This window comes from Lithobates pipiens, unplaced genomic scaffold, assembly GCF_037356315.1.
Source record: "Lithobates pipiens isolate NorthernLeopardFrog02 unplaced genomic scaffold, aLitPip1_a1.2 Scaffold_167, whole genome shotgun sequence".
Lineage (NCBI taxonomy): Eukaryota > Metazoa > Chordata > Amphibia > Anura > Ranidae > Lithobates > Lithobates pipiens.
The window spans coordinates 1715128-1740833 of NW_027507753.1; the positions used below are offsets into that span (position 1 = coordinate 1715128).

The following is a 25706-nucleotide window of genomic DNA, read 5'->3' on the forward strand; positions in this document are numbered from 1 at the left end:
GTGGAGATGAGGCCCTTGTCCTCATCAACATGGGGACAAGGTGCTTTGAGGGGTCACGGACCCCCAAAGCATCCTCCCAATGTTGAGGGCATGTGGCCTGGTACGGTTCAGGAGGGAGGGGGGGCCGCTCTCTCGTCCCCCCCTCTTTTCCTGCGGCCTGCCAGGTTGCGTGCTCGGATAAAGGGTCTGGTATGGATTTTTAGGGGGAACCCCACGTCAATTTTTTTTTAAATTTGACGCGGGGTTCCCCTTAATATCCATACCAGACCTGAAGGGCCTGGTAATTGAATTTGGGGGACCCCCACGCTTTTTTATTTATTTATTTATTTATTTTTTTATCAATGACTTTCAATGAGTGTTCTCTGTATTACGGAGCCGACAATTCATAATAGCTGCGAGTGATTTTAAAGGACTTTTTTTCCTGCATAAATGACACTTTGTGCAGGGACAGTTCTAAGTACGGGAAACATGCGCCCCTTCACAGGCATACTATAGACAACCCCCCCCCCCCCCCTACGAAATTTAAAGGAATATTACACTTTTATTGTTTCACTTTAATCATTATTAAAATAACTGCTCCCGAAAAAATAGCAGTTTTTAAAACTTTTTTTTTTATTGATACATGTCCCCTGGGGCAGGACCCGGGTCCCCAAACACTTTTTAGGACAGTAACTTGCAAATTAGCCTTTAAAATTAGCACTTTAGATTTTGAACGTTGGAGTCCTATAGACTTTAATAGGGTTCTAAAGTATGCTATATAGTTAGCTCCGTCGAATCTTCTTTATACATTCGACAGACACCATAAGCCTTCCAAGACAGATTCGACCGTAATTCATGTGGATTTTCGGACGAATGCAATTTTTGAACGAAAAACGAAATAAATAAAAACGAATTTCGGGAGTAACTAAATAAATTAAGCTTTCGGACGAAAACGAAATTCCGAAACGAAATATTTTACTCTGCACATGTCTATACGCTATAGAGGGCGCTCTTGTGGTTCTCCAGCGGGTCGGGATCAGCACCTTAGCAGCATTCAGCACATGCTTGGTGTGACGGATCTCGGATACCCCTGCTGGGCATCTCTGCCAGACCTGTGTCTCCTGTCCTCCAAACCCACCCGCAGCCTGCAGATTCCCCATAACCAGCCCTTAACCCCTCAATCACCAGACAAGCCACACAGGTGTTGAGGGTTAAACATGCAGAGCATAAACTGTTTATTAAATACAAAACATACACCTTTAAACACAGTTAGGGACACTCCTCTTAGCCTTGTCATAGAGGGGGTAGGGGACAAGCAAGAACCAATGGGAACTCAACACTTGTACATTGAAACAGAAACTACAGTTTAAACACATGAAGGGATTATGATGAGCAGGCAGCCCCTCCTTACACATCCCCTGCTGAGATGTGTCTCCCATCCAGACCTTTTATCTACATGCCATGACCCAACACAATTAAACACAGCAACAAGAGGGGGGTGGGGGAGGAGGGATGTAGCATTACATTACATTATCTCAATGCCATTTTGTCCCCAGGTCTCTTAGCCCCACGCTTTGGGAATACCGCCATCTTGTATATGTCTTTATCAGCTAAAAGTACATTGTTTGTGGAATAAAAGTATATATTTAGCCCAGCCGGGCCAATAAGTTTAGGTAGCCCAGCTCACCCGGTTCTGATGAACCGGCGACCCCGGACACAAATGTCTGGAGGTGGCATCTTCTCCAGGTTGTGGGAGATGGCAAATAGCCCTCCATATGGCCCCCAAGAAGATTTCCCCCCACTGCCCCAAATCCCAACCCAGACCTGCCCCAAAGATGCTGCTTGCAGGATTTTTTCTAACGTCCCACAAGTGCACCGCCCAAGTTTAAAAGCACTCAGACAGCACGGGAGGCTGTTTCTAAGCGTTTTTTTTTTTCACTTTTACTTACAGACCTCTGGGAGTTACATTGAAGTCAAAGATCCATATGGAAACTATCTAAGGAGAAAACATAATTGAGGGGGCCAATATCCATCGGCTAGGAATTGGGATAGAATCCCTGGACCCCCCTTTTTCTGACTGCTTGATTTGCTGTTTACCTTACAGCAGTAAGGTAAGGGGCCATTCTACCTGGTGTGCCGTGTATACTGGAGACACAGGAATCACAAAACACGATTGCTGGCACCTGTTTTTTGAGAAGCACTGAATAAGTCACTGAGCACTTTTTTCCAGTTCACATATAGACTGTTTTATTTACTTATATATATTTTTTTATCTATTAAGAAGATTACGGAATTAACAATCACTGGTCTCTTTATTTAATTTCACTAAAGATTGTATTTTACTAACTTTTTGTGTTTAAGTATACATAATGAATTGCACGTCTTAATATCAGATATTTTTTACTTTATAGAATATTTTTTCCTTCTACTTGAAGTTATCTATGTTTATATATTACACATGATTTCTGGAATTTATGTTTTATAACACATTGGATATTCTTTGTTTTTTGGATTAACTTGGTGGAGCAAGATAAAATTTAATTTTTTTTTTTTCTCTCTCTTGCTGTTATAAGTATGTCACCCATTTAATACTATCAACAAAGCACTAGACACTTTAATTTGCATTTAAGATAGGGTAGCTGGTTTTTAGATAGAATTTATTTTTCTAGTATAAGGCACTTTAATTATATTTAGTTCAGGTAGCGCAACACCATCTGTTTGATTTTTAAATAGCCCTCCAGATCTCACGTTCTCTGCTGGGCCATAGTCTGTGGGTAGGAGGCGAGCCCCCAGCCCTCTCCAAAACACACAGTGACAGTGAGTTCTGTCACACTTGGTTAGCAAATTTTTGTAGCATTTAAGTGGGTAGATAGAGATGTGTAGAAGGCAACAGGCAGCGTGTAATACTATTTTGGTTTCTGTTTTCAGATTAATAAGGTCCCTGACCTGGCACCCAAAGGGGCCAGGGGAGGGCAGTGGCACCAGATGTGTACAAGTGTACCTGTATCCTCCCCACATCTCCAGCATATGCTTGAGGTCTGAGCATTCCGGGAATGTAGTTTTTCTGGTGTGACATACTAGTCAGTGAGTAGTTTATAAGACATTTCTTGTGTCTTAGTGCTGATAGAGCACTTGTGTGCTAGAATGCAGGTCTTTTTCCATTGATTGTCCATAATGGTCATCTTAAGTGCAGTGGACCAATCCTTTCTATATCTGTCTTCGGTATTGAGGTTTGCGTATTGCAGCCATGCATAGGCGACTGGAGTCAACTTTTGTTACTGTGCGCCCTCCGCACATACCTTCTCTAGATCTGTCATCTGTCTGGAAAAGATTCCCTGTCTGGTCGTACCGCCAACATAGGTGCGTAGTTGGAAGTATGTCCAGAGCGGTAAATTAGATAGTCCACTGTCTTTTTTTTAATGTCACAAATTCCTTGAGTCTCCCGTCTTGAAAACTTTCTCCTGCTTGCAGGGATTTGTTGTTAGGAGGGCGGCATAGCAAACGGTTCCCAATCCCCGGTGGAAAGTCTGGGGCCGCGTACACACGGGCGGACTGTTCGCCCAACTTTGTCCGTCAAACAGTTTCGGCAAACAGTCCGCTCAAAATTAGCATGGACGGACATGCCCACACACGACGAACGAACAGTTTGCTGAAACCATGCGCGATGACGTGAACGGCACGTACGACGGGACGAAAAATACGACATCCTATACACTGCATTATAACTTTCGGCGTGTTAAGCCTTTCTGAGCATGCGCGGAACTTAGTTTGTCGAACAAGCCTACACACGGGCGGACTGTTCGCTCAAACAAGGTTTCAGCGGACAGTTTTACGGAATTTCCGAAAAACCTTGTTCGTCAAACTGTCCGCTGAAACTGTCCGCTGAAAGCCCACACACGAGCGGACTGCCCGCCCAAACACTGTTCAGCGGACAAAGTTGGGCGAACAGTCCGCGCGTGTGTACGCGGCCTTGATCGTCTGTTAGTGGTGTTAGGGGGCTCAGTAGGGAGGTGCCTGTTTGGTGTTTTGCCGCTTCTAAGTAGATATTTACTGTGGTTTCCATTAGTGGATGTTGTTTTAATGTTTTGGTCTTTTTGGAGTCCCGGGTTCCATGGAGAAAAAAGTAGGGGGTAGGAACTTAATCCATCCTCTAAGGATACCCAGTCTTTAGGTCCCCGTGGCAGTGCCAGTCCACTATTCTTGTTAAATGGGACGCTATGTAGTATTTCCTGCAGTCAGGAAGCCCCATCCCTCCTAATTCCTTAGGTTTGGTCGGAATTGCATACTTGATCCTAGGTTTTTTATTTGACCAAAAGAAGGTCAGGAGTATGGTGTGTAATTTTTTAAGAAAACCTCTGAGGTAATTTAATCGGTAACACCATGAGAAGTAACCTGCGTTCCAAAGTTTTAAATCCTTTTCTATCATTTGAAGGTGGGAAGTTTGCGTCATAAGTCATTGACAATTTAGGGGTCAGCCATGTTCCCAGGTATTTTAGTGCCGATCCCTCCCATTTGAAGGGACAATTTTCTTGGGTTCTGGCTAGATTAGTCTCGGACAGGTTGATGTTCATGGCCTCAGATTTTGATAGGTTTATTTTGAGATTGGAGACAAATCCATAATGGGCAAAGGATTTCATAAGATTGGGTAGTGCGATGTGTGGTTTTGTCACAAAGAATAGGAGGTTGTCTGCGCATGCTGCCATCTTGTATGCCCTGTCATGTAGAGAAATGCCTTTCACCGAGTTGTCTTTATTTACCGTACAAATGAATGGTTCTAGGGAGAGAATGAATAGCAGTGGGGACAAGGGGCAGCCCTTCCTCGTGCCATTCAGTATCTCCACTTTGTCTGATAAGGTTCCATTCATTTTTATTCTGGCCGAAGGTCTTTGGTATAGTGCTGTAATCCATGCCATCATCTGAGGATTAAGTCCTATGTGATTGCAGGTTGTGAACATGAAGTCCCAGGCGACTCTGTTGAAAGCCTTCTCCATCTCTGTGGATAAGAGAAGACTTTCCATGTGTCGGGATTGTGATGTTTGTGTGAGAAGGAGTGCTTATATAATGTTGTCTTTCTCTTCCCTGCCTGACATAAAGCCTACTTGTTCAGTACCTACAGGGCCGTCTTTAACATTAATTGGACCCTGAGCAAAACTTTTCGTGGGGCCCCCGCCCATGCAGTTTTACTCTCCACCTGGTCTGAGACATACAATTAATAGCAGCTAGACTCAAAATCAGTTTACTGAATCAGATCAGGCAGCTATTACAATTGGTTGCCAGAGGTTACAGTGTATCATTACCGCTCACTGATTAGTTACTAGAGGTTACAGCACATGATTTCTGCTTGTTTATTGGTTGTTAGAGATTACTGTGGATATGATCCCAGGGGGCATGATATATCAATGCCGTCGGCCGCTGCTATTTACATATGAATGCCGGTAATTTAGATGTAAACACAGGGTCTATAGGTGAGTCATCTGTACACAACCATAGGGCAGAGCTGGGCAGTATTAGTAGCAGCACTTTGCACTGAGATATTGGGACTAAAACCTCAAGAGATGAGGGAATTTAAACCAGGATAGTTGGCAAGTATGAAGCAGCTGCTTTGGGCCCCACAACAATGACAGGGCCCAGGGCAGCTGCCCCTTTTGCCCTGCCTTAAAAACGGCCCTGAGTACCTATGATGGCGTCTAGGTGTGGCCTTAGCATATTATCCAGGATTTTAGCTAGCAACTTCAGGTCCATGTTCAGTAAAGAAATATGCCTGTAGGGCGCATGCGCGGCGCGGAGCGAGCAGGTCGCTAGTTACAGGAGCTCCGGGGACAGCGGAGATACTAAAGCACTCCCAGGGCCGAATTTGCTCGCCGATCGCCTCCACAGCTAGCCCATCGGCCCGAGGGACCAATCGTGCATGCCGACGGCTAAGAAGGGCAGGCGGAAAACCGCTCAGCGCTCCTTGACCAACTATCTTCTTCGTGTCGGTGAGAAGCAGGAGATGTCCCAAGATGGCGCCCAGGCCTCCGTGGATGCAGAGACTCCGCGCGCAGCGGGCTCACAGGCAGGTACGGGAGACTCTCAGCTGACTAAAGCTGACCTAGAGGACAGCCTTGCCCACATGTATGATCGACTAGCCAGGAAATTCCAGGCGGAATTACAGAAGTCGACTAGCACGCTCTCGCAGGAGTTAGCGGCCCTGGGGAACAGGACAGACCTCCTAGAAGTAAAGCATGATGAGCTCCATTTGGCTTATGCGGATCTACGGAGGGACCATGAGATGTTGGGGGACACGGTTGTCCAGCTCCAGAATCATTTGGAAGACCTGGACAACCGAAATAGGAGGAACAATGTGAGGGTGCGGGGGATCCCTGAGTCAGTGACAGATCTCCCGGCTGCGATCACCAAGCTTTTTCAACTGCTTCTTCCTACCCAGCCTAAGGAATCCTTCATATGCGACAGACTGCACAGGGCTTTGAGGCCTAAACCGCCCCCAGAGAAGCCCCCACGGGACATTGTTATGTGCCTTAAGGACTTCCTGATTAAGGAGGAAATCCTCAGAGCCTCCTGCAACACCCCACGTATCCTTCTGGATGGGATTGCTGTGCAGATTTTCCCTGACATCGCCCCGGCCACGCTGGAAAAGCGGCGACAGATGAAGGAAATTACTTCTACGCTACAAACAGCTCAGGTGCGTTATCGCTGGGGGTTTCCGTTTAAGTTGATTGTACCGCATAATGGCTCCACGCATGTTGCCACCACGGTTTTGGAGGGTAGAGAAGTCCTGATGAAGTTGGGCCTGTTGGAAAGACAGCAAACACCAAGGCACCCACCGTCTCCTCGTCCGTCTCCCATCTGGGCCACTCCATCGCCCCATAGGGACAGGCGCTCTCGCAGGCTTCAGCCTCTTCCTGAGGAGTGATCACCTTTTTTTTTTTTTTTTTTTTTTTTCTCTTCTTTTTTTGGATTTGCCTAGTTTGTCCTGCACGGATTTTTGACAGTTTTCAATGACGCATATGTTCAGGTTCCCTCAGCTATCCTACCTGGATACTTTGAATCCCTCCCCCTTTCCCCACTCTTTGAGCAAGCTGTCCGAAGAAAATTGCTATATGACTCTGGTGTCTCCCTGTCCCCGGAGATGTTTGCCGATTTTTCTTTTTTTTTGTTGTTTGTGTGTTCCATAGTTCCTTCGCTGGATAATTTTATCTCCTTTTTTTTCTGGCGCTGTGATTCTCCCCCCTCCACACTGGTCCTCCGCTCCCTGTTTGGACTGTTTGTTGGCGGGGAGTGAATGGAGCAGGTGGATGTTGGGGCCTTAGGGTCCCAGGTGTACATTCTTTTGGTCTGGCTGGATTTTCCACCCAGACTCCACAGTTATTTTGTTTTTGTTTTTATCTCAGTTTATTTGTTCTTAGGTTGTACTGACCGTAACACTTGCCCTGATCTATGGATAACTTGGTTCGCTATTTTTGTCTTCTCTAATTGGTGGACAGTTGGCCCTAATTGCCTTCGGTTCATGATTTTTTCTACTGTATGGGAGGGTGGCTCCCATGGCACTGGACTCTGGCATGGGGTACAACACTTCTTTGGTGAGGTGTACAGCATAGCGTGCACATACAACACATGACATGGGTCTCCGGATAATCTCACATAATGTGAGGGGCTTTAATTCCCCCCAAAAGAGAAGGAAGGCTTTTCGTCAATATAGGCATATGGGAGCAGACATAATACTTTTACAGGAGACTCACTTCTCCTCTTCGTCTTGTCCTAAATTCTTTGACAAGTCATACAGATTGCACTACTATACCACCTTTGAGTCCAGGGCCAGGGGAGTTGCCATATTTATCCGCAATACTTTGCAGTTCGAACCATCACATGTGTATAAGGACCCAAATAGTAGGTTCATTGTGTTGCAAGGGTTGATACAGGGTAAGGCGGTGACTGTAGCTAATTTATACGCTCCAAACTCTGCACAAGGTACTTTCTACCAACAATTTTTAAAAATCTTAGACAGATATATCTCCCCTCATCTGATTGCGGGGGGGATTTTAATTTAGTGGCCAACCCCGCGTTAGACCGCAGTAAACCCACTCATTGTGCCAAGGCCTTTCCGAAGCTTCTGAGCCGTTCGTTAGACAGATTGCAACTTATTGATTCATGGAGGGCACTGAATATTGGCGTAAGGGAATATACCCATTATTCCCACCCCCACGATAGCTATGCTAGATTAGATTACATATACACTTCCCCTATATTGCTGGCTAACTCGGCTCTCGCATCTATTCACCCGTGCCCCTGGTCTGATCACCAGGTGGTTTTATTCCACACCTCCCACATTGGCCTTTCCCCCAAGGCAGCCTCTTGGAGGCTTAATGACTCATTGTTGACGGACCCGGAGATTTACACTCGTGTGGTGGGCCTCCTAGAGGAGTACTTCCAAATTAATGACACTGGGGATATCTCCCCTCAAACACTATGGACGGCTCATAAAGCGGTCCTTCGGGGCCACTTAATTGAGATCGCAGTCTCCAAAAAAAGGCAGAGGGGTGAACAGATCCGTTCCCTTACCCATGACTTACAGCTATTATACCAATCCCATTCTATTTCCCATTCGCTAGACACTATGCAGTTAATTAACCAAAAGAGAGCCGAGTTGGACACGATCCTTTCGGGTCATACTGAAAAGGCACTGCGTTGGTCTAAGGCTAAATTTCTCTTACATAGTAATACGGCCTCCAGTATGTTCTCTCGCAAACTTCACCAATCCCTACAGCCTCCCCATGTTTACAAATTAAGGAACGATGCAGGTCACATAGTCACCCACCCCACAGAAGTTCTTCAAATTTTTAAAACATTCTACCAGAAGTTGTTATCTCCTCCTTCCCAACCTGTCTCCCCGGATGTGGACCAGTGGTTAGAGTCTGTGAACCTACCATCACTGTCAGACTCACAACTTCAAGCCCTAAATGCCCCTTTTTCCGAACAAGAGGTTATAGCCACTATGAAATCCCTTAAATCCTCCACGGCCCCTGGCCCGGATGGATTTACCTCATTATATTTTAAAAAATTTACCCAAGTCCTGGCCCCCAAGTTGACGAAGCTTTTTAACCAGATTTTACAAGGTCATGCTATCCCGGATGAAATGCTTCATGCCAATATGACGTTAATCCCCAAACCAAATAAAGATCACACCCTGCCCCAAAATTATAGGCCCATTTCGGTATTGAATAATGATGTCAAGATTTTAGGAAAATTATTAGCAAACAGACTGGCCCCTATAGTTGGTACTCTGGTGGGCCCGGAACAAACGGGATTTATACCAGATAGGCAAATCACGGACAACATTAGATTAGCCTTGAATGTTGTACAGGACGCCAACCTTTTCTCCAAAAAAGTCCTGATCCTGGGACTGGATATACATAAAGCCTTTGATAGTGTTTTATGGCCCTACATTGACAGGGTTTTACTTAAGTTTGGGTTTTCTGGAGCTTTTGTCAACGGATTTAAGGCTTTATATCTGCACCCACAATCTAGAGTGAAGATCCCGGGCTGTTCCTCGGAGCTGTTCCCCTTGGGCAGGGGCACCAGACAGGGTTGCCCACTGTCCCCTTTAATATTTGCCCTGGCTTTGGAACCCCTGGCCAGAGCACTTATTGCTAACCCGAATATAGGGGGGTACCTGAAGGGGGAGGGGGAGTATAAGCTTAGCCTATATGCGGATGATGTCCTTTTGTTTTTACCCAACCCTCTAATTTCGCTACCCAACCTCATCGACACCCTGGACTCTTTTCGGAAACTTTCGGGGTTGGCAGTGAATCTATCCAAATGTTCAGCCCTTCCTGTTAACTTCACCCCCCCCGAAATTTTACATCTCCAAAACACATTTGGCCTCCTAGTATCTAAACATACACTGAATTATCTAGGGATCCATCTTGCCACCACACTATCAGACACTTATAATGCTAATTTCCCTGTGGCCTTTTCGTCTGTTAGGAGATGGCTAAAACTATGGTCCACTTATCATATCCCCTTGATGGGGAGAGTGGTCGCGGTTAAGATGTCTATTCTGCCCAAATTACTTTATTTTTTTAGGGCCCTCCCCCTGTATGTTCCACGCCGAGCTCTCGCATTGTTGCAACGCGACATTAATGCGTTTATATGGCAGAATAAGAGGCCCAGGTTTGGGAAACTTCTGTTACATCGACCCCTGCCCCAGGGGGGACTGGGATTACCAGACATCTGGTTATATTACCTGGCAGCAAGGTTGGCCCAAACGGCCCAATGGCACGCTACTAATTGTGGGGTGCCGTGGCTGATTTTTGAAACCCAGTCCATACGCCCGTATTTTCTCCCGGGCATCCTGTGGCAGGGGGAGATGAGACCAGGGGTTCTAGCCCCCCTGAACACTATAGTTAGCCGCTCCCTTTATCTGTGGTCCCTTTATCACTCTAAATTTGGATTGCTACCTAGCAGACCCCGGTTGGCCTCCTTTCTGGGCGATAGGAGATTCCCCCTGGCATTCGAGTCCCCCGGCTCTTTTAGCTGGTGGATTCGGAAGTCGCTGGTCACCCTCCGAGCTCTCTGCAATGATAGCCCACGCTTTATGTCCTTTTTGCAGCTCCAGAGGAGCCACGAGATTCCGAGGGGGGAATTCTATAAATACCTGCAAATTCGCCATTTTTTCCAATCGCACTATTGTGTAGCTAGTGACCCCTCTAGGGTGCAATTTGAATCACTATGTTATCGACATTCCAGAGATAGAGGCACTATCTCTATGATATATAAGCTCTTATTGGAAACTCAACTACCTGAGAAATCTAGAGCCATGGGATTGTGGGAAGCTGACCTGTCCACCGAATTCTCTCTTGAGGATTGGCTGGACATGCTCCGGAATATGCATAGATGTTCCCGGTCCATGGCTATTAAGGACACAGTAGTGAAATTACACACACGTTGGTACCTCACCCCAGTGAGGGTACATAAATTTTTTCCTTCGGTCCCTGACGGGTGCTTTAGGGGTTGCCTGGAGCCCGGCACACTACTCCATATATTCTGGAGCTGTCCCCTACTTCGACCTGTCTGGGATCAAGCCTCGACATTGGTTACCACCATAGTGGGGGCTAATGTGGAACTGACGGCAGCACACTGTCTACTTTTTGCATCCCTCCCGGGGACTACCAGATCCTCCCAGAGATTGATTAATACCCTATTTAGCGCCATTCATTGGGCGGTGGCGTTACATTGGCGCTCGCCCTCGGTTCCCTGGGCTCAGGTAATTAGAAGGATGGAATCTATCCGCCTTATGGAACGGATCCATCATACGCTACTGGACTCTATGCACATTCACACTGCCAAGTGGGCAACTTGGCCGCTCGGCTTGGGGGCGGAGGGGTTGGTACTTCCTCCCCTTCCCCCGCAGGTGGATCCCTAGATGAGATAACACTGGGCCTTGTTTTTGGGACATAGCAGTTTTAAAGACCCTGTTCTGGTTACCTAGTCCACCGAATCTCCGCACATTTTCTATTTTCCGAGATTGGTCCTATACCAGTCGTTGTGGGGCTGAAGTTTATGAAAGAAGGGATTTTTTTTCTTTTCTTTGCTACGGTCAGTTGTTGTTATTATTGAATATTTAATGTGTTTTTATCTTAACTTACACAGTCACCCTGAAGGTCTTAGCATGGTACTTCTAGAACAATTACATACGACCTCTCTGATGACAGTTTACGTTTGACTGGCTCTATAGCACTGTTCTAAATCTTTTTTTTTTGTATATTTTCTCTGGATATTGTTCCTCATTATGTCATTGGAGTGTTAATGTAACTCTGTACAATGCCACTGCAAGCTGTGTATATGTGCACTACTGTGTATTCTGTTTCTCACCTAATAAAAACGTTTGTATTAAAAAAAAAGAAATATGCCTGTAGCTGGAGCACTCTGTGGTGTCCTTGTTGGGTTTGTGAAGAACCATAATGTGTGCGGTGAGAAGGTCTGAGGGCACCGATCGAGTGTTAGCCAGAGAGTTGAAGGCTTTTTTAAATGGTTCTGTCAGTATGTTCCAAAAAGTCTTATAATGGATAGAACTGTATCCGGGGCTGGACTGGCCTACCGAGATACCAGGAGATTTCCCGGTAGGCTGCCTGCCCTGGGGCCACTTTTAGTTGCGGCTGCATCCTACGCTCTCTCCTGCGAATCACAGTGCTGGCTGGCTCTGTGTTCGGCGGCTGATCTGTAACATGGCCCCGCCCCCTCAGACCGGCTCATGTGATAGTAGATAGAATCAACTTTCCACCTATCACATGAGCAGGTCTTAGGAGGCGGGGCCATGATACAGAGCGGGCGCCGAACACAGAGCCAACCAGCGCTGTGATCCATAGAGGAGATATTGTAGGTACAGCCCGCCCTGTGTGCCACAGTGCCTGGATAGGAGGATTGGCGGGGTGGGGGATGCAGGGGCCCCCCTGCCGATTCTCCTATCCAACTTATTTTACTGTCCCCAGTTCACGTTGTGCTCCCTGCCCCCCAGCGCTCTCCTCCACCACCACACTTTCCTGCCCCCCCAGTGCTCTCCTCCACCAACACACTCTCTGCCCCCCCACAGTTCTTTCCTCCCCTGTTCTTGCTGCCCCCAACTCTCCAGCTCTCCCCATACTTCTATAGCCATCATCCCAGTGCTCTCCACTCCCCCCAGTGCTCTCCCCCCATTGCTCTCCACTCCTCCCAGTGCTCTCCCCCCTGTTCCCCCCCAGTGCTCTACCCCCAATGCTCTCCCTCCTGTTCCCCCAATGGTCTCCCCCGTGCTCTCCCCCCTGTCCCCCCCCCGTGCTCTCCCCCCTGGTCCCCCCTGTTCTTCCCCCCCAGTGCTCTCCCCCCTGTTCTTCCCCCAGTGCTCTCCCCCCTGTTCCCCGCAATGGTCTCCCCCCATTGCTCTCCACTCCTCCCAGTGCTCTACCCCAGTTCTCTCTCCCCTGCCCCCCCCAGTGCTCTTCCCCCGTTGCTCTCCACTCCTCCCAGTGCTCTCCCCCCTATCCCCCATGCTCTCCCCTCCCCCAGTGCTCTCCCCCCTGTTCCCCCCAGTGCTCTCCCCCCTGTTCCCCCCAGTGCTCTCCCCCCAGTGCTCTCCCCCCTGTTCTCCCCCCAGTGCTCTCCCTCCTGTTCTCCCCCCAATGCTATCCCTCCTGTTCCCCCAATGGTCTCCCCCGTGCTCTCCCCCCTGTTCCCCCCAGTGCTCTCCCCCCTGTCCCCCCCTGTTCTTCCCCCCCAGTGCTCTCCCCCCTGTTCTTCCCCCAGTGCTCTCCCCCCTGTTCCCCCCAATGGTCTCCCCCCATTGCTCTCCACTCCTCCCAGTGCTCTCCCCCCTATCCCCCATGCTCTCCCCTCCCCCAGTGCTCTCCCCCCTGTTCCCCCCAGTGCTCTCCCCCCTGTTTCCCCCAGTGCTCTCCCCCCTGTTCTCCCCCCAGTGCTCTCCCTCCTGTTCTCCCCCCAGTGCTCTCCCCCCTGTCCCCCCCCTGTTCTTCCCCCCCAGTGCTCTCCCCCCTGTTCTTCCCCCAGTGCTCTCCCCCTGTTCCCCCCAATGGTCTCCCCCCATTGCTCTCCACTCCTCCCAGTGCTCTACCCCAGTTCTCTCCCCCCTGTCCCCCCCAGTGCTCTTCCCCCGTTGCTCTCCACTCCTCCCAGTGCTCTCCCCCCTATCCCCCATGCTCTCCCCTCCCCCAGTGCTCTCCCCCCTGTTCCCCCCAGTGCTCTCCCCCCTGTTCCCCCCAGTGCTCTCCCCCCTGTTCTCCCCCAGTGCTCCCCCCCCTGTTCTCCCCCCAGTGCTCTCCCTCCTGTTCTCCCCCCAGTGCTCTCCCTCCTGTTCTCCCCCAGTGCTATCCCTCCTGTTCTCCCCCCAGTGCTCTCCACTCCCCCCAGTGCTCTCCACTCCCCCCAGTGTTCTCCCCCTGTCCCTCCCAGTGCTCTCCCCTCCCTCCAATGCTCCCTCCCAGTGCACTCCCCCTGTTCTACCCCCCAGTGCTCTCTACTCCCCCAGTGCCCTCCCCCCAGTGCTCTGCACTCCCCAGTGCTCTCCCCCTCTGTTCTCCCCCCAGTGCTCTGCACTCCCCCAGTGCTCTCCCCCTCTGTTGCCCCCCTGTTCTTCCCCCCAGTGCTCTCCCCCCTGTTCCCCCCAATGGTCTCCCCCCATTGCTCTCCACTCCTCCCAGTGCTCTACCCCCAGTTCTCTCCCCCCTGTCCCCCCAGTGCTCTTCCCCCCGTTGCTCTCCACTCCTCCCAGTGCTCTCCCCCTATCCCCCATGCTCTCCCCTCCCCCAGTGCTCTCCCCCCTGTTCCCCCCAGTGCTCTCCCCCCTGTTCTCCCCCAGTGCTCTCCCCCCTGTTTTCCCCCCAGTGCTCTCCCTCCTGTTCTCCCCCAGTGCTCTCCCTCCTGTTCTCCCCCCAGTGCTCTTCCCCCCGTTGCTCTCCACTCCTCCCAGTGCTCTCCCCCTATCCCCCATGCTCTCCCCTCCCCCAGTGCTCTCCCCCCTGTTCCCCCCAGTGCTCTCCCCCCTGTTCTCCCCCAGTGCTCTCCCCCCTGTTTTCCCCCCAGTGCTCTCCCTCCTGTTCTCCCCCAGTGCTCTCCCTCCTGTTCTCCCCCCAGTGCTCTCCCTCCTGTTCTCCCCCCAGTGCTCTCCCTCCTGTTCTCCCCCAGTGCTCTCCCTCCTGTTCTCCCCCCAGTGCTCTCCCTCCTGTTCTCCCCCCAGTGCTCTCCCTCCTGTTCTCCCCCCAGTGCTCTCCACTCCCCCCAGTGTTCTCCCCCTGTCCCTCCCAGTGCTCTCCCCTTCCTCCAATGCTCCCTCCCAGTGCACTCCCCCTGTTCTACCCCCCAGTGCTCTCCACTCCCCCAGTGCCCTCCCCCTCTGTTCTCCCCCCAGCGCTCTGCACTCCCCCCAGTGCTCTTCCCCCCTATTCTTCCCCCCAGTGCTCTCCTCCCTGTTCCCCCCCCCCCAAGTGCTCTCCCCCCTGTTCTTTCCCCCCAAATGCTCTCCACTCTCCCCAGTGCTCCCCCTGTTCTCCCCCCCAGTGCTCTCCCCCCTGTTCTTCCCCCCAGTGCTCTCCACTCACCCCAGTGCTCTCCCCCCTGTTCTTCCCCCCACGTGTTCTCCACTCACCCAGTGCTCTCCCCTGTTCTTTCCCCCTAGTGCTCTCCCCCTGTTCTTCCCCCAGTGCTCTCCACTCCCCCAGTGCTCTCCCCCTGTTCTCCCCCCAGTGCTCTCATCTCCCCCGTGCTCTCCACTACCCCCAGTACTCTCCCCCTGTTCTTCCCCCCCCAGTGCTCTCCACTCCCCCAGTGCTCTCCCCTCTGTTCTTTTGCCCCCCCCAGTGCTCTCCAGCTCTCCCCATCACTCTCCAGCCCCCACCCCAGTGCTCTTCAGCCCCCCATTCTCCCCAACTCTGTTCTTTCTGGCCCCCCAGTGCTCTCTACCCCCCGTGCTCTCCACCCTGTTCTTTTTGGCTCCCCCAGCACTTTCCACTCCCCACCCCTGTACTCTCCACCCCCCCCTGCATTTTGCCCCCACCCATGTGTTCTCCAACCCTACCAGTGCTCTCCAGTTCCCCGTGCTTTCCACCTCTGTTCTTTCTGGCCCCCACTGGTGCTCTCAAACTCCCCCCATTGCTCTCCACTCCCCCTGCTCTTTGTACCCCCCCATTACTCTCCAGCCCTTGTGCTCTCCACCCCTGTTTTTTTTAATATATGGTCGGAGCCCTCCGCTCTAAGAGATATGAAAGAACACATAAACACGTCACAAGACTAACAACATAAAATAGACCTGAATTGTTCCCTTGGTCTGCTGTAAGGTAAGCCCTGGTGAGCTGGGCGGTGAGCCCTGGTCTGCTGGGTGATATGCCAAGAGAAGGCCGCAAAAGACTTGGTTTAGGGAGGTAATTATTCATTTATGTACAACAAGACACCTGCGGGGCAAAGTTGCTGAAGGCTCAGGACATTTCTACTTGTGGATTGGAGATGTATCGAGTAAAGCAGGTGGATTCCCGCCCGCCCATCTTTGATCACGTGGACTGGGACCCCGTTTCGTGAGGCTGCTAATGCTGCTCCAATGCGAAAGAATGTCCAAGAAAATGACCAAGGTCCTGGCCTAATTTGCTCAAAAGGAACCTGACGTGACTAATGAACTGGTTGCTGCCTGGGGTACTAATCGGGAACGGTAGTAATGGGCTGTCCTGCGAGGGATCAAACATATGGGCCAAAAATTGATCTAGGATGGACACGGGGCACCAGGCTTTGAGAGTTTTTAAAGGCTTGATGTCAACCCCTGGACTGGACTATTGTGTTTTGGACACCCTGAGGAGCAAGATGAAGTAAGTCTGATGGCGTGTGAGGTGGCGTCTACGTAACACTTTACAAGTGGGATGGTGACAGTATTCACTGGGGCGTCTCGGAATATGGCACTGGTGACAGGTAGCCGTTTGATACTGATTTGGGGTCATTGCCTGTGAATACCACACAACATGGTCTTGACCGTATGGGCGGCAAACAAGATGGTTTGTTAGGATCTCATAAGGGGATGAAATACTGGATGTCAGCTGAGTGGGGACTAAGGTATTGTGTGACAATGCCAACTGTGTGTGGTGGCATAATATGAAGACCAGGATGTGATGGAGAACTCTTGGTATTGCTCTGGGGTTTGAGGCTAGTAACCTGACATAGAACCTCTAGGCTGCACGGTAGGCCTTTTGGGTGTTGTGAGATAGTGAAAGATTAATAAGGCAGGTAGCGTTGTGAAAGTGTTGTTTGAATCCGAGGTTAGCTACGACCAGTGTTGGATAAGAGACATGGTCGGGTCGGTTCCAGGTTCCTGCAAAAAATAACGAAGCAAAGTTAACGGGTAGTGCGTTGGCCAGATTATTGCGTTTGTCTGGGATGTGGACGCATAGGACGTTAGATTGGTGCTGTGGGGATAGTGGCACCAGCCTGCGCAGGAAGGCCATGATGGCAGGCTACTAGGACCTCCTTTATTCATAATACTGGCTGTGGCTTGGTTGTCTGTGGCGAACGTCACTGTTTGTCCTGCCAAGTTGTTGCACCAGACTTGAGCTGCTGCGACAATGGGGTAGAGGTGGAACAAAGAGAAGGGCTAACTGAACCCAGGAATCAAGAGGATTTCTGACGGACATGGCCCTATAAACCCAATTTGGCCAAAAATTGAGGCGAGGACCTGTGGAGCTGTGGTGACCATGCCTACCTGAGATGAAGAGAGAGATGCTTAGGGAATACACATTGGCATGCCATTCCAATTTGTGAGAAATTCGACTCCCATGGGCAGATCTGCTATAGCTGGCACATCTTAATTTAAGGATTTAGTCAGGGTCTTTACCTGGAAGAGAAACACTAAAAGATGGGAGGTAAAGGATCCCCTTGAGTCTGGCTGCTGCCTTGGCTGAAAATGAGCGGTGATAGTCAAAGGATGGGCACCCTGCGTACTTGTGACCTGCTGCATGCAGATATGGGTCTAATTCTACCCTCCTGTTGGGGTTGCTCTGCCTAGCTGTCTCTGACTGTCCCCAAGGCCCGCACAAACTCTGTGACAGTAAGCTTGCGATTAAGTAAAGGGTCTCTGGCCTTCACCGCCACTTAAAACTGCCCCGCTAGCAGCTGCATTCCGCCACTAAAACAATGGTAAAGCACTACTAAAAATAGTGGTGCTTTACCACCGACGCCCGCATTGCCCCAGTGTGAAAGGGGCCTACATGTGTACGTGAATGAAATATATGGGAATATATTAAAATGTGTACATTAACAAAAAAAGGAGAGAGGGATCTCATACGGACATATCATAGTCACATATATAAACAAAATATATTAATGTCCATCCAGTGAGCACACCTAAAATATTAGTCTAATCAGGACCAGTCTCCTCAATGAGTCGACCTATCATGAAACTCTTATATAGTTCATGTAAGAAATGACAATAAAGTCAGTGCAGTCTCTATATAGGAGATAGCATGGTGTAATCCTCCTTCAAGGCTCAGATGGTAAACACACCTTACCCGTCACACCTTACCTGGTCTATAGGAATCCTGGCTGGAAGATCCATCATGGAGTATCATTCCATGCTTGACTGACTCACCACCACTGGTGTATGGGAACACACCCTGGGGTAAGAGTACCCATTACCTTTCCGGATGCACATCTGTCATTATAATGTGTGGAGTTATGTTTACATCTGAGCCTTGAAAGAGGATTACACCATGCTATCTCCTATATAGAGACTGCACTGACTTTATTGTCATTTCTTACATGAACTATATAAGAGTTTCATGATAGGACTCATTGAGGAGACTGGTCCTGATTAGACTAATGCCTTGTACACACGGTCAGAAATTCCGACGGAAAATGTCCAATCGGACCATTGTGTCAGAAAATCCCACTGTGTGTGGGCTCCATCTGACTTTTTCCGTCCGAATTTCCGACCAACAAAGTTTGAAGTCGTGTGTAGCCTTGTCCGACAGACAAAGTGCCACGCATGCTCAGAATAAATTCTGAGACGGAAGCGCTCGGTCAGGTAAAACTACCGCCCTAATCGATCTAGCACATTCGTCACGCTGCATTGTTAAAAATTCTTTAAAGCAGCGCATTCTCTTTTTCTTTATAATGCTACAAGAATGAAGTTGTTTTGCTGCTCATATTCACACACACTTCTCCCAAACTTATTTCTTTTTCCTCATTTCATGAATACAATATTTTTATTCGCCAGATCTCCCCAATCATTTTTTATTTTATTTTTAGTTTAAATTTTGTGGTTTCTTTTTTAATCAAGATCTCCTTTTTTTGACATTTTGCTCATCTTCGTAATTTTTGTCGGTGTGTTTTGTGTGTCAACTTACCGCAACACCATTATTATATTTTTATTTTATTGTTTAATTTTGTAATCTCGAGGAGGTTGTTTTTGTGCCCCTTGTTAATTTGATTTTGTATTTTTGAAAGGTACCTGCCTACTCACAAATAAACTGTCCTTTTTGAAGTAAAACACACAGGTAAGTATTTCTTTAACCAAAAAAAACCTTTATTAGGTGTCATGGTTTATAAAAAGAGAAATCCCCTGGAGGTGGATTTTAAAGGCACGTACAACTTGATTGGAAAACAATCAAAATATTTTATTACATAAAGTAACAAACAGTGTAGCACTGGATGTGTGTGAAGGAACTGTACATAAATAAATTATGTGGTTACAAAAACAAAATGTGAATATACTGAAAATACAACATAAAAACTGTGGATACTAAAAAGTGTTAATAACTAAATAGTGAGTCCCAGTGAGAAAAGTCCACATATATTAAGTGGTGCACAAATGTTGTGATAGATCTTCGTTACAAGGAAATCAGGGAGTCCACAGATGAAGTGAAACCAAGGATAACGGCTTGTCTGAAGTAGTTTCAAAGAATAGATAAAATACTCTTACCAGAGAGGATGGACTGATTTCCTTGTGAGGAAGATCTATCACAACCTTTGTGCACCACTTAATATATGTGGACTTTTCTCACTGGGACTCACTATTTAGTTATTAACACTTTTTAGTATCCACAGTTTTTATGTTGTATTTTCAATATATTCACATTTTGTTTTTTGTAACCACGTAATTTATTTATGTACGGTTCCTTCACACACATCCAGCGCTACACTATTTGTTACTTTATATTCACCGAACTTTGTTTGTTTGAAGTGTTGGCAGCTGTTTTGAAAATTTTTAGTATTTGTTTGTCATAGCGCAGTGTTTCCCCTTTAAATATTGCATTTTATTACATAAAACAGACAAGAAAGTAATGTACAATATACATAAAAGGTATATCTCTGGGTACAGTTATAGAGACACTGTTGATAACAATCTTAACCACACAAGTTTATATATAATCCATGTAGATGTAGTCATCCTACGTGTTTCCGAGCTTAATAAAACATCTCCTTCTTCAGGGGTGTAGATACAACATTAACATGGAATCTATTGAATAACGGAGGACACGATGTTAGAGCCAGGAGATAACCAAACAAGTACAATAGTAAGGGTAAAAACAATAGATTGCAAAAAAGGATTACAAATAATACTCACAGAACTTGTAGCAGGGTCAAAATATCCCAGAATAATTGTTAATTAAAAACAAGATACTGTAGGTGGCCTCGTATGAGTAGTTAATTTTGCCAGTGTTCAAGGCACATGAAGAGAGGTAGAGGGAAAGGGCAGGTGGCGTTGCACAGTGCAGGTGTACCAGAGACCTTCTGTAAATTGTAAAGGCCAAAAGGAAGTCCAAAAAACAGGAAATCCAAAAGGGGGCCACCCTGGAGAACCCCTAAAAAGGGAAAATAACAGGGAAAAAATTGCAAACAAGAAGCCACTTAGAAGGGAAACACTGGGGCTGAAAATAAAATGCCGGGTCAAAGAACAGAGGAAGGAAAAAACATATATTATTTTCTTAGATTTTTTTAGTGCAGAGTACACTGGGTACGGAAGTGTAAATAAGTAGATAAATGCACCAATATATGATATACAGTGGTGTGAAAAAGTGTTTGCCCCCTTCCTCATTTCCTGTTCCTTTGCATGTTTGTCACACTTAAGTGTTTCGGAACATCAAACCAATTTAAACAATAGTCAAGGACAACACAAGTAAACACAAAATGCAATTTGTAAATGAAGGTGTTTGTTATTAAAGGTGAAAAAAAATCCAAACCATCATGGCCCTGTGTGAAAAAGTGATTGCCCCCCTTGTTAAAACATACTATAACTGTGGTTGTCCACACCTGAGTTCAATTTCAATAGCTACACCCAGGCCTGATTATTGCCACACCTGTTCACAATCAAGGCATCACTTAAATAGGAGCTGCTTGACACAGTAAGGTCCACCAGAAGATCCTTAAAAGCTACACATCATGCCGAGACCCAAAGAAATTCAGGAACAATTGAGAAAGAAAGTAATTGAGATCTATCAGTCTGGAAAGGGTTATAAAGCCATTTCCAAAGCTTTGGGAATCCAGCGAACCACAGTGAGAGCCATTATCCACAAATGGCGAAGACATGGAACAGTGGTGAACCTTCCCAGGAGTGGCCGGCCGCCCAAAATTACCCCAAGAGCGCAGCGACGACTCATCCAAGAGGTCACAAAAGACCCCACAACAACGTCCAAGGAACTGCAGGCCTCACTTGCCTCAGTTAAGGTCAGCGTTCATGCCTCCACCATCAGGAAAAGACTGGGCAAAAATGGCCTGCATGGCAGAGTTCCAAGGAGAAAACCACTGCTGAGCAAAAAGAACATCAAAGCTCGTCTCAATTTCTCCACAACACATCTTGATGGTCCCCAAGACTTTTGGGACAACATTCTGTGGAGCGATGAGACAAAAGTGGAACTCTTTGGAAGGTGTGTGTCCAAGTATATCTGGCGTAGAAGGAACACTGCATTTCAGAAAAAGAACATTATACCAACAGTAAAATATGGTGGTGGTAGTGTGATGGTCTGGGGCTGTTTTGCTGCTTCAGGACCTGGAAGACTTGCCGTGATAAAAGGAACTATGAATTCTGCTGTCTACCAAGAGATCCTGAAGGAGAATGTCCGACCATCTGTTCGTGTACTCAAGCTGAAACGAACTTGGGTTCTGCAGCAGGACAATGATCCTAAACACACCAGCAAGTCCACCACCGAATGGCTGAAGAAAAACAAAATGAAGACTTTGGAGTGGCCTAGCCAAAGTCCTGACCTGAATCCTATTGAGATGTTGTGGTATGACCTTAAAAAGGCCGTTCATGCTCGAAAACCCTCTAATGTAACTGAATTTAGGACAATTCTGCAAAGATGAGTGGGCCAAAATTCCTCCAGGACGCTGTAAAAGCCTCATTGCACATTATCGCAAACGCTTGGTTGCAGTTGTTGCTGCTAAGGGTGGCCCAACCAGTTATTAGGTTTAGGGGGCAATCACAGGGCCATGATGGTTTGGATTTTTTTTCACCTTTAATAATAAACACCTTCATTTACAAATTGCATTTTGTGTTTACTTGTGTTGTCCTTGACTATTGTTTAAATTGGTTTGATGTTCCGAAACACTTAAGTGTGACAAACATGCAAAGGAACAGGAAATGAGGAAGGGGGCAAACACTTTTTCACACCACTGTATATTGTAATGTGCACAGGAAATATATATTGGAAAAAAGTATGAAAAATGATAAATACTTATAATACTTGCACGTATGTACCCCTCCATGTTTGCACGAGCATATATATATATATATATATATATATATATATATATATATATATATATATATATATATATATATATATATATGTATGTATGTTTAACAGTAAAATAAAGAAACTGTAGTGTAAAAACCTCTTGTCACTGTTAGCCCTTGTACACACGATCAGAGATTCCGACAACCAAATCCGTCGGATTTTGTCCGAAACTGTTGCATACACACGGTCAAACAAAGTTGTCGGAAAATCCGATCTTTCAGAACGTGATGACGTAATTTTGTTACGATGGGACTACGTTCACGCTAGTAGCCAATAGCTTTGATGTAGGAATTTGATCTGAGCATGCGTGGCACTTTGTCCGATCGGAATTCTCTACACATGATCAGAGTATATCCGATCGGACCAGTTTGACGGAAAATATTTCCGGCAATTTGGAAAATTTGGTCCGACGGATATTCAGACAGAAACAGTCTGATGCAGACCACACACAGTCGGAATATCCGACAAAACGCTCCGATCGGACACATTCTGTCAGAATCTCAGATTGTGTGTACAAGGGCTTAGAGTAATTAAGATTAAAGAGTCCCAGTAAAAAAAGGACCACAAATGTATCATGTAAGTATGAAGGACAGAAACCACATCACACATATGAGAAAGTTCTTACTTATAAGTGCACTGGAGTAGAGAATCTCTACTCCAGTGCACTTATAAGTAAGAACTTTCTCATATGTGTGATGTGGTTTCTGTCATTCAAACTTACATGATACATTTGTGGTCCTTTTTTACTGGGACTCTTTAATCTCAATTACTCTAACAGTGACAAGGGGTTTTTACACTCCAGTATTAGGGATGGCCTCACGGTTCGCCCGGTGGTCGGTTTTCTGCAAATTTTGCGTGTTCGCGATTCATCAAACCAGAGGACTATTGCCGCTGTTCGCCTGGCGGACATATGTGTTTACAGTGTGAAAGAACTTTGACCCATGATGACACATCCATCATGGGGTACAGAACAGCCAATTGAGACATTTCAGCACATGGACAATTGGACATTCCCCCTACCTTAGAAATAGACCTAATCTGGTGGCCATTTTACATTCTGTCTTTTGCCAGTGTAGGGAGAGGTTGCTGTGTGCAGCAGGGCGAGACTGTAGTGACACAAATCACTAGCTATTAGGTCCACAAATGTCCTTTTAAGGACTGGTATAGGTGTAGTACAGTGTATAGGGTTCAGTGCACTGCTGTGCTGGTGATTGCAGCTGTCTTTTGTCAGTGTAGGGACAGGACGCTGTGTGGAGCAGGGACAGTCGGTTTAATCACTAGATAGCTATTACTACTAGGTCCACAAAGGTCCTTTTAAGGACTGGTATAGGTGTACAGTATATAGGGTGCTGGTGCACTGCTATGCTGCAGATTACTGCTCGTTTCTGCAGCTGTCTTTTATCAGTGTAGGGACTGAGGGACAGTCTGCAAATCACTAGCTACTAGGTCCACAAAGGTCCTTTTAAGGACTGGTATAGGTGTACTATTTGGTGTGCAGTATATAGGTGTGTAATACACGTATAAAATACTTGCACATATAGAAAGCATAGTATAGTGCATTTCCACTGTGCGGCATTGTGACTGCTGAGTGGTTCTGCAGCGATACTACAAAGAGTGACAAACGCAATAAAAAAAGTATTATAACTGGTGTGATAGACCAGTGGCCCCCAAAAACGAAAGATTGAAGCGGGGTGTTATATACCTTCTTACACATACATACTGCACTTCTCTAGAGACTTTTGTCACAGGGTCATTTAAAAAATGACAGGCAGAGGAAGAGGCAGGCCCTTTCGCAGGGGTGGTAGGGCTAGGGCAGGAGCAACAGGCTTGAGCCAAAGTGGCAAATTGCAGAAGGTGCATGCGCTTACATCAAAGGATGCACCAGACTGGGTTGAGTGGCTCACTCAGCCTTACTCTTCTGCACCCTCCTCATCCTCTCGATCTGCACCCTCTTCCTCACTCTCTGCTGTGTGCACCCCCAAAGACACTACCACCAAAAACACCACCACCATATACCTTCCACTTGAGTCACAGGAATTCTTTTCCGATCTATATCAAGAAATTTCCGATGCGCAGCCACTCTTGGCATTGGATCAGGAAGAGGAGGAAGCAACAACCGCCACTCACCAGTCTGACGACAGTACCCAGATCAGCCCAAGGAGGAGGTTTGTCTACGGTGTTGCTGCCTACTCCGAGATCTCTAATTATAGCGGTGGGGAAGGTGACGTTGATGATGATGTGTCTAGTGATGTCACGTGGGTGCCCACAAGAGAGGAGGGGAGTTAAGAGGGAGATATGGACCAGCAGTTAGGGAGGAGAAGCAGGCAGAACTTAGATTGCACAGGAGGGACAAAGCAGACTGCTAATGTATCAGGAGCGAGGCATCAACCATGTACGGTCATATCTGGTGCTCCCAGGACGCCGGCACATGGCTCGGCAGTGTGTGCTTTTTTTTAACGTGCCCGCTGCTGACATTAGTTTTGCCATCTGCAATCTTTGCAATCAATTCATATGTCGCGGCAAGCCCAACACTCACCTAGGGACGACCGCCTTAAGAAGGCACATGAGCTCCCATCACCGAGCCCAGTGGGAGCAACGGAACCCACAAAGCCACACTCTAGGCTCTCACCGTCCAGCCTCATCTTCTCCTTCTCCTCTCTCCTCACAATTGTTCTCCACTCCACCTTCCATCATGCCATCCTCACGTTTTTCTGCAAAAAGGCAGGCTTCGTGGGCCAAATGTTTGAGCGTAAAAAAATTATGACGCCCCATAAACCTCTTGTCCATTGGTTGACGGCTGGCTTGTCAGAACTGATACCGTGCCAGCTATTGCCATATAAACTGGTGGACTCGGAGGCCTTTCGAAAATTTGTGGCCATTGGAACACCACAATGGAAGGTCCCAGGAAGGAAGTATTTCTCACAGAAGGGCATCCCAGAGCTATATGTCCATGTTCCGCGTCAAGTGAATGTATCTCTGGCACACAGTGTTGGTGCCAAGATACATCTGACCACAGACACGTGGGCTAGCAAACATGGGCAGGGAAGGTATATCACTTTTACTGCCCACTGGGTGAACCTTCTGACGGCCGTCAAGCATGTAACCCGTGGCACCCGTGTAGATTTGGTTTTACCGCCATGGATTGCATGCAGGCCTGGCTCTTCTTCTCCTCCTCCTACTCCATCCTCCTCCCTCTCCTCCTCGGCTGACTCCTCCTTTTCCGCTGCTAGCGTCTCTTCCGCTGCGCCACCCAAGCTCCCCAGAACCTATTCAGCATGTCAGGTGAGACATTGCCATGCTGTGCTGCGCCTTTTGTGCTTGGAAGCCAAGAGCCACACTGGCCCTGCACTCCTTTTCAGCTTTGCGTTCACAGGCAGATCAGTGGCTAACACCACTCAATTTGACAGTTGGTAAAGTGGTGTGTGACAATGGTGCCAATCTGCTTAGCACATTGAAACAGGGCAAAATTAC

At 47.6% G+C, this 25706-nt stretch overlaps 2 protein-coding genes across 14 annotated transcripts in view; one reads left to right on the top strand and one right to left on the bottom strand.

Moving 5' to 3' along the window:
* Window positions 1-25706, bottom strand: part of LOC143986539 (NACHT, LRR and PYD domains-containing protein 3-like) — a 535368-nt gene that overhangs the window by 94477 nt on the left and 415185 nt on the right. The window lies entirely within an intron of this gene.
* Window positions 1-25706, top strand: part of LOC143986537 (NACHT, LRR and PYD domains-containing protein 3-like) — a 177532-nt gene that overhangs the window by 71365 nt on the left and 80461 nt on the right. For 3 of the 13 annotated variants that reach the window (XM_077484900.1, XM_077484899.1, XM_077484909.1), the window contains exon 2: window positions 1931-2090. The exons of 8 other annotated variants lie outside the window; for them this stretch is intronic. The gene's annotated coding sequence lies outside the window, so the exon portion shown is untranslated. Of the gene's footprint in view, window positions 1-1930; window positions 2091-3043; window positions 3064-18976; window positions 18996-25706 lie in introns of those variants that run through there. 2 more of the 13 variants (XM_077484908.1, XM_077484907.1) reach the window with 2 other exon arrangements.